This window comes from Leptodactylus fuscus, chromosome 5 (genome assembly GCF_031893055.1).
Source record: "Leptodactylus fuscus isolate aLepFus1 chromosome 5, aLepFus1.hap2, whole genome shotgun sequence".
Classification (NCBI taxonomy): domain Eukaryota; kingdom Metazoa; phylum Chordata; class Amphibia; order Anura; family Leptodactylidae; genus Leptodactylus; species Leptodactylus fuscus.
In genome coordinates this window covers 115,051,037-115,063,377 of record NC_134269.1, presented here as the reverse complement: position 1 = coordinate 115,063,377, position 12,341 = coordinate 115,051,037, and positions in this window count along the sequence as shown.

Here is a 12,341-nt window from a genome sequence, read left to right as displayed (position 1 = left end):
TATTGTACCTACATGATAGGCCTGATTCTTGATTTTAGTCATATCATTTATTAAGAGTTAAATTTTATCTTGATTCTTTTTGGACCACTCACCCTTTGTGAATTAGTATCAAATCCTGGTGTACTGAAGAACATGATGCTTCTGCATATTAGGATGTAGTCTGTTATATACAGTACGTGAAGACTATAAGGGTATGATCACATGTAGGAATCTGTGGTGGATTCTGCCCCCGAATCCATGGCCCAATCCTTCCAGAATCTGCCTCCCATTGTTTTCAGTAGGAAAAATCAGCACCCTGCACGATCTTCCTGCGATCCCGTGGCTGATTTAGCCGTGGATTCTATGGCTTGGGAGTCCCTGCTGATTCGGCCCTTTCATCTGGGCCTAACAAGCAGAGGAAAGTTTCTCTTTATTGGCATTCCATTGCGGCAATCCCATGGCTGAGTACGGCAGCAGAAAATAGAGGGGTTTCTTTTCATTTTCCACCGTGTGAACATACCCTGAATGAGCTGGATATTAGTGTACTAAACAGTGGTGTAAGTATCAGATCAGCAGCAACTGCCACAGGGCCCAGGACCTTAGGATCACTCATGCTTTTTTTTTTTCTTTAACAGGCAATTTACTTACCCTGCTGCATTCTATATCATGTCAATGGGTCCCTTGGTGGGCAGAAAGAGAAGCGGCTGTGAGCAGAAGCTGGGATAGGTAAGAAAGGTCAAGGACCCAAAAACCACAACAAATACATCCATCTCTCATGGGATCCGGCGTTACTCCCAGCAATCTTCGGGCCTCTTTGGCGATGCCAGCTTGGCCCAAGTAATATCTGTACTGACAGTGAAGAGTGCTGAAAGCAACAGGGAGTGCCAGTGGCGTAACTAGGAATGGCGGGGCCCCGTGGCGAACCTTTGACATGGGGCCCCCCTCCGGCTGACATCGAAAACCCCGACCAACGCCGAAAACCCCACACGACCCCACCCCCCGCATTCCTATGCACACTATTACACTCCATAGTGGCCCCTGCACACATTATTATACCCCATAGTGGCCCCTGCACACAGTATTATACCCCATAGTGGCCCCTGCACACAGTATTATACCCCATAGTGGCCCCTGCACACATTATTATACCCCATAGTGGCCCCTGCACACATTATTATACCCCATAGTGGCCCCTGCACACAGTATTATACCCCATAGTGGCCCCTGCACACAGTATTATACCCCATAGTGGCCCCTGCACACATTATTATACCCCATAGTGGCCCCTGCACACAGTATTATACCCCATAGTGGCCCCTGCACACAGTATTATACCCCATAGTGGCCCCTGCACACAGTATTATACCCCATAGTGGCCCCTGCACACAGTATTATACCCCATAGTGGCCCCTGCACACAGTATTATCCCCCATAGTGGCCCCTGCACACAGTATTATACCCCATAGTGGCCCCTGCACACAGTATTATACCCCATAGTGGCCCCTGCACACAGTATTATCCCCCATAGTGGCCCCTGCACACATTATTATACCCCATAGTGGCCCCTGCACACATTATTATACCCCATAGTGGCCCCTGCACACAGTATTATACCCCATAGTGGCCCCTGCACACAGTATTATACCCCATAGTGGCCCCTGCACACATTATTATACCCCATAGTGGCCCCTGCACACATTATTATACCCCATAGTGGCCCCTGCACACATTATTATACCCCATAGTGGCCCCTGCACACATTATTATACCCCATAGTGGCCCCTGCACACAGTATTATACCCCATAGTGGCCCCTGCACACATTATTATACCCCATAGTGGCCCCTGCACACATTATTATACCCCATAGTGGCCCCTGCACACAGTATTATACCCCATAGTGGCCCCTGCACACAGTATTATACCCCATAGTCGCCCCTGCACACAGTATTATACCCCATAGTGGCCCCTGCACACAGTATTATACCCCATAGTGGCCCCTGCACACAGTATTATACCCCATAGTGGCCCCTGCACACAGTATTATACCCCATAGTGGCCCCTGCACACAGTATTATCCCCCATAGTGGCCCCTGCACACATTATTATACCTCATAGTGGCCCCTGCACACAGTATTATACCCCATAGTGGTCCCTGCACACAGTATTATACCCCATAGTGGCCCCTGCACACAGTATTATACCCCATAGTGGCCCCTGCACACAGTATTATCCCCCATAGTGGCCCCTGCACACATTATTATACCCCATAGTGGCCCCTGCACACATTGTTATACCCCATAGTGGCCCCTGCACACAGTATTATACCCCATAGAGGCCCCTGCACACAGTATTATACCCCATAGTGGCCCCTGCACACAGTATTATACCCCATAGTGGCCCCTGCACACAGTATTATCCCCCATAGTGGCCCCTGCACACATTATTATACCCCATAGTGGCCCCTGCACACATTATTATACCCCATAGTGGCCCCTGCACACATTATTATACCCCATAGTGGCCCCTGCACATATTATTATACCCCATAGTGGCCCCTGCACACATTATTATACCCCATAGTGGCCCCTGCACACATTATTATACCCCATAGTGGCCCCTGCACACAGTATTATCCCCCATAGTGGCCCCTGCACACATTATTATACCCCATAGTGGCCCCTGCACACATTATTATACCCCATAGTGACCCCTGCACACATTATTATACCCCATAGTGGCCCCTGCACACATTATTATATCCCATAGTGGCCCCTGCACACATTATTATACCCCATAGTGGCCCCTGCACACATTATTATACCCCATAGTGGCCCTGCACACAGTATTATGCCCCATTGTGGCCCCTACACACAGTATTATCCCCCATTGTGGACACCCATTAACAATTATTATACTCTGGGGTCTTTTCAGACCCCAGAGTATAATAATCGGAGACCCAGGGGAAGAACAACATTAAAAAAAACAAAAAACACTGTAACTTACCTGTCTCCCGACTCCCCGCTGGCGGCCATCTTCATTGACGTCACGGACGTCATGTGACCGGGAGCCTGCGTCGCGACGCATAAGGACGCAGGCCCCGATCATGTGACGTCTGAGACGTCACACAAGTAGGCCGAAGCCTGCGCAGAGCCTGGAGAGGTAAGTAACACAGTTTTTTTTATGTTCAGTTACCTCTCCTGCACTTCCGATCATTATACTCGGGGGTCCGAAAAGACCCCCGAGTATAATAGTGCTTGTGAGGCCCGCAGTGTCACTTACCGATCCCGGCCCCTGCCAGGATCGGTAAGTATATAGGGCCCGTTAGCGGCTGGAGTTACTCCAGCCGGTAACGGCCTATTAAAAAAAAAAAAAAAAACACAGCGGTAGCGGCTGCCACCGGGCCCCTAATGTCCCGGGCCCTGTGGCAGCTGCTACTGCTGCTACCACGGTAGTTACGCCACTGGGGAGTGCGCTGGAGCCTGGGAGAAGTAAGTAACATTGGTTTTATGTGTGTCACCTCCTCTGGGCCACCGATAATTATACTCTGGGGTCTGAAAAGATTCCAGAGAATAATAGTTCTTAGGGGCAAAATACTGTGTGCAGGGGCCACTGCGCAATATAATACCGAGCGCAAGGGCCACTGTGGGCCATAATACTGTGTGGAGGGGCCACTTTGGGACATTATAGTGTGTTTAAATGGGGTGTTATACTGAGTGGGGGCCATAGAAGGGGGTGCTGTGCTGTGGGGGAGCCCAAGTCAAACCTTTGTTAGGGGTCTAGTCTTTGCTAGTTATGCCCCTGGTGCCGAATTACATGATACCTCTGCACACTTGGATGTAGTCTTTTATATGCAATACATGTATACTATAAGGGAGCATTCACACGGTGTAACGTCCCGCGAGATTTGGCACGTGTACGCCGCGTGACCCTTTGCGTGCCGTACACACTCCCATTGAGTTCAATGGGAGCGGGGAGCGTATGCGCCGCGCTAGTTTGCGGCTAGTTTGAACTCAATGGGAGTGTGTACGGCACGCAAAGGGTCACGCGGCGTACACGTGCCAAATCTCGCGGGACGTTACACCGTGTGAATGCTCCCTAACAGAACTGTTATATGTTTGTGCCACTGGAGGAACAAAAAAAGTGTGTATTTCACCCTAGGAAAGCTGGGTGGAAGAGAAAAAAATTCTCTGGAAAGTTGGGTGTTCATGAGGTTAATTAACAGCCAGATGAAAGGGCGTTACAAGTAATGTGTGAACCGTTCCCATAATGCTCTATACCTGGGTCAGACAAGCTGTGCCAGGACCATGTGAGTTGGTGAGAACCGCTGTGTTTGTGGAGATAATGGGTAGTAGATCCAGAGTCTCTTACTGAGGGACACTGAATCCTCAGGGTCTCTTAGTGGGGACACTAAATCCTCAGGGTCTCTTAGTGGGGACACTAAATCCTCAGGGTCTCTTAGTGGGGACACTAAATCCTCAGCCATCAGTAGCCATACACCCGAAGATTTATTTTGAAGAATAAAGCTGGCTGAGGTCAGTTTTGAACCAAATTCTCTGTGTTTAGAGTGAGAATTTATTGGACATTTCTGATGTGCCAACCATCTTAATGAGAACATGACGATCCCTTGAGCTAAAATAACCCCCGAGGTGTCACAATATGTATACTGTAACAGTATTAAATCCTAGAGCACTGAAGAACAGAATATTTCTGCATACTACGATGTAGTCTGATGTGTTTGTGTATGTGTATATATACTCTGGTCAAAAAAATAAAGGAAACACTCAAATAACACATCCTAGATCCGAATGAATGAAATATTCTCATTGAATACTTTGTTCTGTACAAAGTTGAATGTGATGACAACAAAATCACACAAAAATCATCAATGGAAATTAAATTTATTAACCAATGGAGGCCTGGATTTGGAGTCACCCCCAAAATTAAAGTGGAAAAACACATTCAGCTCATTCAGACACGTAAACACTGTCAAAGTGCCCGCTGTAAATTACAATCCCATAGACTTCAATGTGTGCTGGTCTTACGCACGCTACACATTGAAATTAATAGGTTTAAAAGACTCCCATTGATTTCAATGTGTAGTGCGCGTAAGAGCGGCACACATTGAAGTCTAAGGGATTCTATTTTACAGTGGTCACTTTGACACGTGTTTACGTGTCTGAATGAGCGGAGCGTAAACTCTGTGTGAAGGCTCCTTTAGTGTTGGAAGGGATTTTAATAGGACTAGAAGCATACCTTTGTGACTACAAACTGATGAAGCAATACAGAGATAATCATAATTTTATGGATATGAAACTCAGCCCATAAATGTACCATGGATGGGGCCTGGTAGATTTGCCTGCAGACAGCTGCGATACAGACAAAAGCTGAAAATGTCATTCACAGTTATAATTTGGTATTATTTTCATTACGATTGTGGCCTTTATTGTTTATCTCTGATCTTGCTGTTATATTCCCTGGGTATGTTGACAGCATCATTATCATCGTTACTGTATTTCTGATATGTTAGAATACCCCTATTTACTTTGTCAGTATTTATTGGTATTTTGAAAAAAATCTTATTCTATTTATGTATGTTGTAGTCATTCTTCCCTTCTTTTTTATGGGTTCAAACCTGGCAAGTCAAGTCTGCCCAGTGCACTCGCAGGGAGCTTTGCAGATCCATAAAATTATGTTATTCTATGTTAGAAGACATTTTAGATTTTTAATTAAGAATTCTGCATAAGATATGGTGTGAAAACGTTGCCTAATGCCAGTTCATTGGTCAGTAGTATGTATCAGCACGTGTAATCAAAAAACAGGAAAGCAACAGAGGGAAAGCAAATATCTCCATTTTTTTCTCTATATAGGTTCCACTCCAAGTTATATTTTACAGTTAAAGATGAGTGTTTCACTTCGAATTGAACAGCAATCAACCTGAATTTTCTGAAAGTTTCAAACTTGAACCGAGCCTAATAAAAAGTCATGACATCTGTGTTACCACTTAGATCGAATCATAGGCCTCCTGTGGTGTGTGATATCCCCAGAAGGCTGGAAGAAGACCCCGGGGGAGAGCCAGACACCGTGAGGTTGTGCAGGAGAGGTGAGTATAACCGGTTTTTGGGTTTTTTTTTAATGTAGATTGTGAGCCCCACATAGAGCTCACAATGTACATTTTTTCCCTATCAGTATGTCTTTGGAACATGGGATGGAAATCCATGCAAACACGGGGAGAACATACAAACTCCTTGCAGATGTTTTTTTTTTGCTCTTGGCAGGATTTGAACACCAGGACTCCAGCGCTGCAAGGCTGCAGTGTTAACCACTGAGCCACCGTATAAACATTTGTGATGTTTTTGCACCTCCACTGACGCTAGGTTCACACTAGCGTCCGGAGTCCGTTCTCAGCTTTTCGTCTTCTGCATGCAGAAGACGGAAAGCTGTCAGACCGGGTCCGGCCGTGAGCGCCGGTGAGCGTTTTATGCTCTCCGCCACGAAACCGTTTTTTTTTTAAATCGGACACAGAGTACTGCATGTCTGACTCTGTGTCCGATTAAAAAAAAAAACAGTTTTGCGGTGGAGAACATAAAACGCTCACTGCCGCTCACAGCCGGACATCTTTCAAACCCATTCAAATGAATGGGTAAGAAAGAGTCCTGCAGGTTTCCGTCTCCTGCCTCTGTTTTGTGCAGGAAACAGAAACCTGCATAACGGAGAACGGGCGCAGATGTGAACAAACCCTAAGTGTAATCTGGGCTTTAAAAAGACTCCATCGTATAATAAAAGCAGTTCCAGTTAGTGACAAACAAGTTTGACCAGATTGTGAAATGAAACACATCTTTAGAGATTTTCCCATCTCTACTTAAAAACAATGATGCAAAATACTGACCAAATACTGTGCGTTAAAGTGGTCTTATAGTGCGCCATTGTGATTTAACCAGTTTGGATGAATAGTTTATGATACTTTCAGTACTAGATATTATCCAGTTTAGGTGTACTGTATACCTAAAGCTGAACTATTGTGAATTTGACAGTATAGTAAAAGTATATACACTCAGCGGCCACTTTATTAGGTACACCATGCTAGTAACGGGTTGGACCCCCTTTTGCCTTCAGAACTGCCTCAATTCTTCGTGGCATAGATTCAACAAGGTGCTGGAAGCATTCCTCAGAGATTTTGGTCCATATTGACATGATGGCATCACACAGTTGCCGCAGATTTGTCGGCTGCACATCCATGATGCAAATCTCCCGTTCCACCACATCCCAAAGATGCTCTATTGGATTCAGATCTGGTGACTGTGGAGGCCATTGGAGTACAGTGAACTCATTGTCATGTTCAAGAAACCAGTCTGAGATGATTCCAGCTTTATGACATGGCGCATTATCCTGCTGAAAGTAGCCATCAGATGTTGGGTACATTGTGGTCATAAAGGGATGGACATGGTCAGCAACAATACTCAGGTAGGCTTTGGCGTTGCAACGATGCTCAATTGGTACCAAGGGGCCCAAAGAGTGCCAAGAAAATATTCCCCACACCATGACACCACCACCACCAGCCTGAACCGTTGATACAAGGCAGGATGGATCCATGCTTTCATGTTGTTGAGGCCAAATTCTGACCCTACTATCCGAATGTCGCAGCAGAAATCGAGACTCATCAGACCAGGCAACGTTTTTCCAATCTTCAATTGTCCAATTTCGATGAGCTTGTGCAAATTGTAGCCTCAGTTTCCTGTTCTTAGCTGAAAGGAGTGGCACCCGGTGTGGTCTTCTGCTGCTGTAGCCCATCTGCCTCAAAGTTGGACGTACTGTGCGTTCAGAGATGCTCTTCTGGCTACCTTGGTTGTAACGGGTGGCTATTTGAGTCACTGTTGCCTTTCTATCAGCTCGAACCAGTCTGGCCATTCTCCTCTGACCTCTGGCATCAACAACGCATTTCCGCCCACAGAACTGCCGCTCACTGGATGTTTTTTCTTTTTCGGACCATTCTCTGTAAACCCTAGAGATGGTTGTGCGTGAAAATCCCAGTAGATCAGCAGTTTCTGAAATACTCAGACCAGCCCTTCTGGCACCAACAACCATGCCACGTTCAAAGGCACTCAAATCACCTTTCTTCCCCATACTGATGCTCGGTTTGAACTGCAGGAGATTGTCTTGACCATGTCTACATGCCTAAATGCACTGAGTTGCCGCCATGTGATTGGCTGATTAGAAATTAAGTGTTAACGAGCAGTTGGACAGGTGTACCTAATAAAGTGGCCGGTGAGTGTATTTTAGTCAATTGTATTCATTTAGGTCCTAATAGCAAAGTAAATACAAAAAAATTATAAAACAAAAAAACAGATTATGATTTCCAGATTGAATTGCTCGACATGATCAGTAGGGATTATCCATATTACAAAATTCATTATATTTTCAGATGCCTGAACCTATCACAAAGCAGTTTCATAATAGTGAAATACACAACAATGAATAAATAGGAATTTCTTTAATATTAGGCTAAATATGCATATAACTCTTTGCCATTCTTTAATTTCCACGGACAAGACTCGGTCATGTCCAAGGACCTTACTCTTTAAATATATTCTTTTTACCAACTTCTGGACTAGGCCATTTTCCCTAGTTCAGGACTGGACACATTTTTTTTTGCAATTTTTTGGTTTTAATAGCTATAACATTTGTTTTGTTTAGATTATTCAAATAGGTTTTGCTGGGTTTTTTTGTGATAAATAGGGCTTTATTTTCTGTATGTTTTTTATTTTTTTTATTTTAATATCTAAAAAGACAAACAAAAAAGGAGGAGGAATTTGTAGATTGTTCATGTTTTTTTTTTTTTTTTTTTTTGGGGGGGGGGGGTATAACAGAAAATACTACTACAAATTTTTTTAAATAGTTTTCCCTCTCCCTTATGGTTATTACCTAGTTGCCACATATTGCTGTAGCAATATTTTTTGCTTTAATTTCTATACGTGTATAAATATATATATATATATATATATATATATATATATATATATATATATACATTGTGCTTCCCATAAGGTCATAATAGACCTTTTGGGGGAAGGGGCACTTTAACATATTTTTTTGTTTTTTTATTTTCTGATTTCTCCTATAACTAGGGCTGATGCATTAACCCATTTACAGGAGGAATGCAGCCTCCTGGGTTACACTAGAGAGCGCATTAGTGTCCTTTGGGACCCAGCAACTCATACAGTTCCCATGGAGGCTCCTATAGCTGAGTACACAAGCAGTTTACTTTACTGCATGTAGTTGTATGAAATCAAATAATGGCCACCTGAACAGAAAGAAGAGTGGTTGCGAAGCAATTTAAATTACGATTTCCTAAGTATTACACTCAGTGTTCATATCTACACTACGCTTTCCATTATTCATTTCATTCCAATTTTGCTTTTTCCATCAAAAATGTGGAGATCTGTTTGAATGGATGCAAACTAAGGCACAATAATATAAAGCCAAGCTCTTTCAAATCAAAGTACTTTGTTACTGACACTTTATAGGTTTTTTATGATCTTCTGGCACATCAAAATAACAAAACATAGCACAGATGTGTACTCAGCCTAAAACTGACAAAGTACATCTGATCATAAGTGGTGCAGAGATAAACACAGTGGGAGTGATTTATTAAGAATTAGTGAATATCTGTGCCTCATATTAGGTGTAAATTTTATATGATAAAATTCAGATTACAGTAATAGTCTAACCGTAAGAAAGCCTAAACATAGAGGGACAGATTTACCAATGTATTTGAGTCCAGAGTTTGCTGTAAAATATGCCACATTTCTTAGGTACAATGTCAGTTAAATTCAGGCCACTCTTTGCTACTTGATTGATAAGGGGTATGGCTTTGACGTAAGGAGACTTGATGGTAGAATAAAATATAAAGTTATCACCCAAATCCACAAGGCTCTCCATAATGCTGCACCTCCCTATATTTCCTCCCTCATCTCTGTCTACCGCCCAACCTGTGTTCTCTGTTCACTCAATGACCTAAGACTTACATCCTCTATTATCAGAACCTCCCATGCTCGTATACAAGACTTCTCCCAAGTTGCACCACTTCTCTGGAATACTCTATCCGAGACAATCAGATTAACTCCCAATTTCTACAGCTTCAAATGCAAACTAAAGACACATCTTTTCAGACAGGCCTATCACAATTCCTAATGTCAACCCTTCCCTACCGTAATTAGAATCCCCAAAATTTAACCCTCCTCTGTCCCCGTTCCCACATGATATGATGCCATTTCAGGCTAACATTTCAGGCCACATGTTAAAGGACACGACTGGTGACGGCTCATACAGTTTTCTGTTTGCGTTTTCTGTTTGTGTAATGACAGTAACCTCTATTACAATTGTCTGACCACTGCAAAAGCAATGCTACCCTCTACCTCATAGATTGTAAGCTCTTGTGAGCAGAGCCCTCAGTCCCACTGTGTGAAATGACTTTCTTTGTAATGTATCTTTCTGTCTGTATTTGAATCCTACAAATTGTACAGTGCTGCCGAATATGTTGACGCTATATAAATAAAATGTATTACTATGTATTATTATTTATGGTTATTATTATTAGGGGACTGATTTTAAATACTGTAAGAATTTGTCTGTAAAATTGACACAATCTAGGCCAACCAATAGGTGCAAACAGGCATTTTATGCACCAGATTTATCATACAGCCTGAGCCAGTGTTATAAATCTCCGATTGCCTGTTTTCTACTGTCTAAAGGTAAGTATAACACTTTTACACTGCCCAATAATTGGGCAATAGAGCAATCATAAGAAGACTTGTTCTTGATGTAACCTGTGTAAAGATACCAGTGATCATGTGATTGCATTTTTGATATGGCACCATTGTTTGTCAACAGCTCATTTCATTATACAGTATACTGCATAGGAGTTGAGAAATCACACTAATGGTCGGTCGTTCACAATGCAGTTTGGTCTGTGCAAGGGCTGATGGGAATGACTACAGATTGATGAGTAAGATCAGCGATCAGTGCTTGTCTTGTGTACCGTATTTTACGTACTATAAGGCGCACTGGACTATAAGGCGCATTGCCCATGAGCGCCTTATAGTCCGTCTCGGTTCATATATAAGGCGCACCGGACTATAAGCCGCAGTCTGGTGCGCATTATATCTTATTGAAAGCGGCGGCAGGCAGACTTTGCCAGCGGCCGCTTAACCCCCCGCGTGCCAGCCGCTTCTATTGGAAGCGCTCGGCAGGCGAGGAGGGGCTCTATCAGCAAAATCATGCTGATAGAGCCCAGCCGTAAAAGTTAGATTAAACTACCCCCCCTCCCGTTTTAAAATAAAAGCCTGAAACAGAATGTGAAACTTACCGAGCGGTGCAGGGCGGGTGGGCATTCAGGCCTCCTCTTCCTCCGATGTTCCGTCCTCCTCCTCCGGCGCTCGCTAACTGATAATGGCCTGGGCGCATGCGCAGTAGCCGTAGTAGAAGCATTATGATATTGCGCATGCGCCCAGGCCATTATCAGCGAGCGCCGGAGGAGAAGGACGGAACATCGGAAGAAGAGGAGGCCTGAATGCCCGCCCTGCACCGCTCGGTAAGTTTCACGTTCTGTTTCAGGCCGGTGTGACAGCAGGGCTGCCGGACACTTCCCATTCATTTCTATGGGAGCCGGCATGCGAGCGCTCCCCATAGAAATGAATGGACTGCTTTTTTCCATTCATTTCTATAGGGAGCGCTCGCATGCCGGCTCCCATAGAAATGAATGGGAAGTGTCTGTCCATTCATTTCTATGCGGAGCGCTCGCATGCCGGCTCCCATAGAAAGGAATAGAAAGTGTCCGGCAGCCCTGCTGTAACGCCGGCATGTACGGCTGTGATACACGCCGGCGTTCCGTAGTGTGAATGCACCCTTACGGTGCTTTTTATGTATGTATGGAAGCGGCACGCAGACTTTGCCGCCGCTTCCATCCATATATAAGCCGCACCGGACTATAAGCCGCACTTACGATTTCTGAGGAAATCGTAGGTTTTTATGTGCGCCTTATAGTCCGGAAAATACGGTAAGTAGAAAAATCAACAAATATTCTTCAGAGGTACTGTAAGTGAAACTATCTGTACACAGACATATTTTTAGACTTGCTCTTAAAGAGGACTTTTCACATTCTCATAGATGTGCAGTATTATATACCACTAGAAGCCTGACAGTGCTGAATTTAGGGAACTGTTGGCTTTTCCAGTATTCACCACAATGCTGAAGATATCAGTGCTGTTAATTTTGGCACTGATAACTCCCATCTGTCAGAAGGGCGGGCCTTTCAGACTAGCACCACCCTTCCATAGACTTGTACTGTCAGGGTGTGGACGTTCT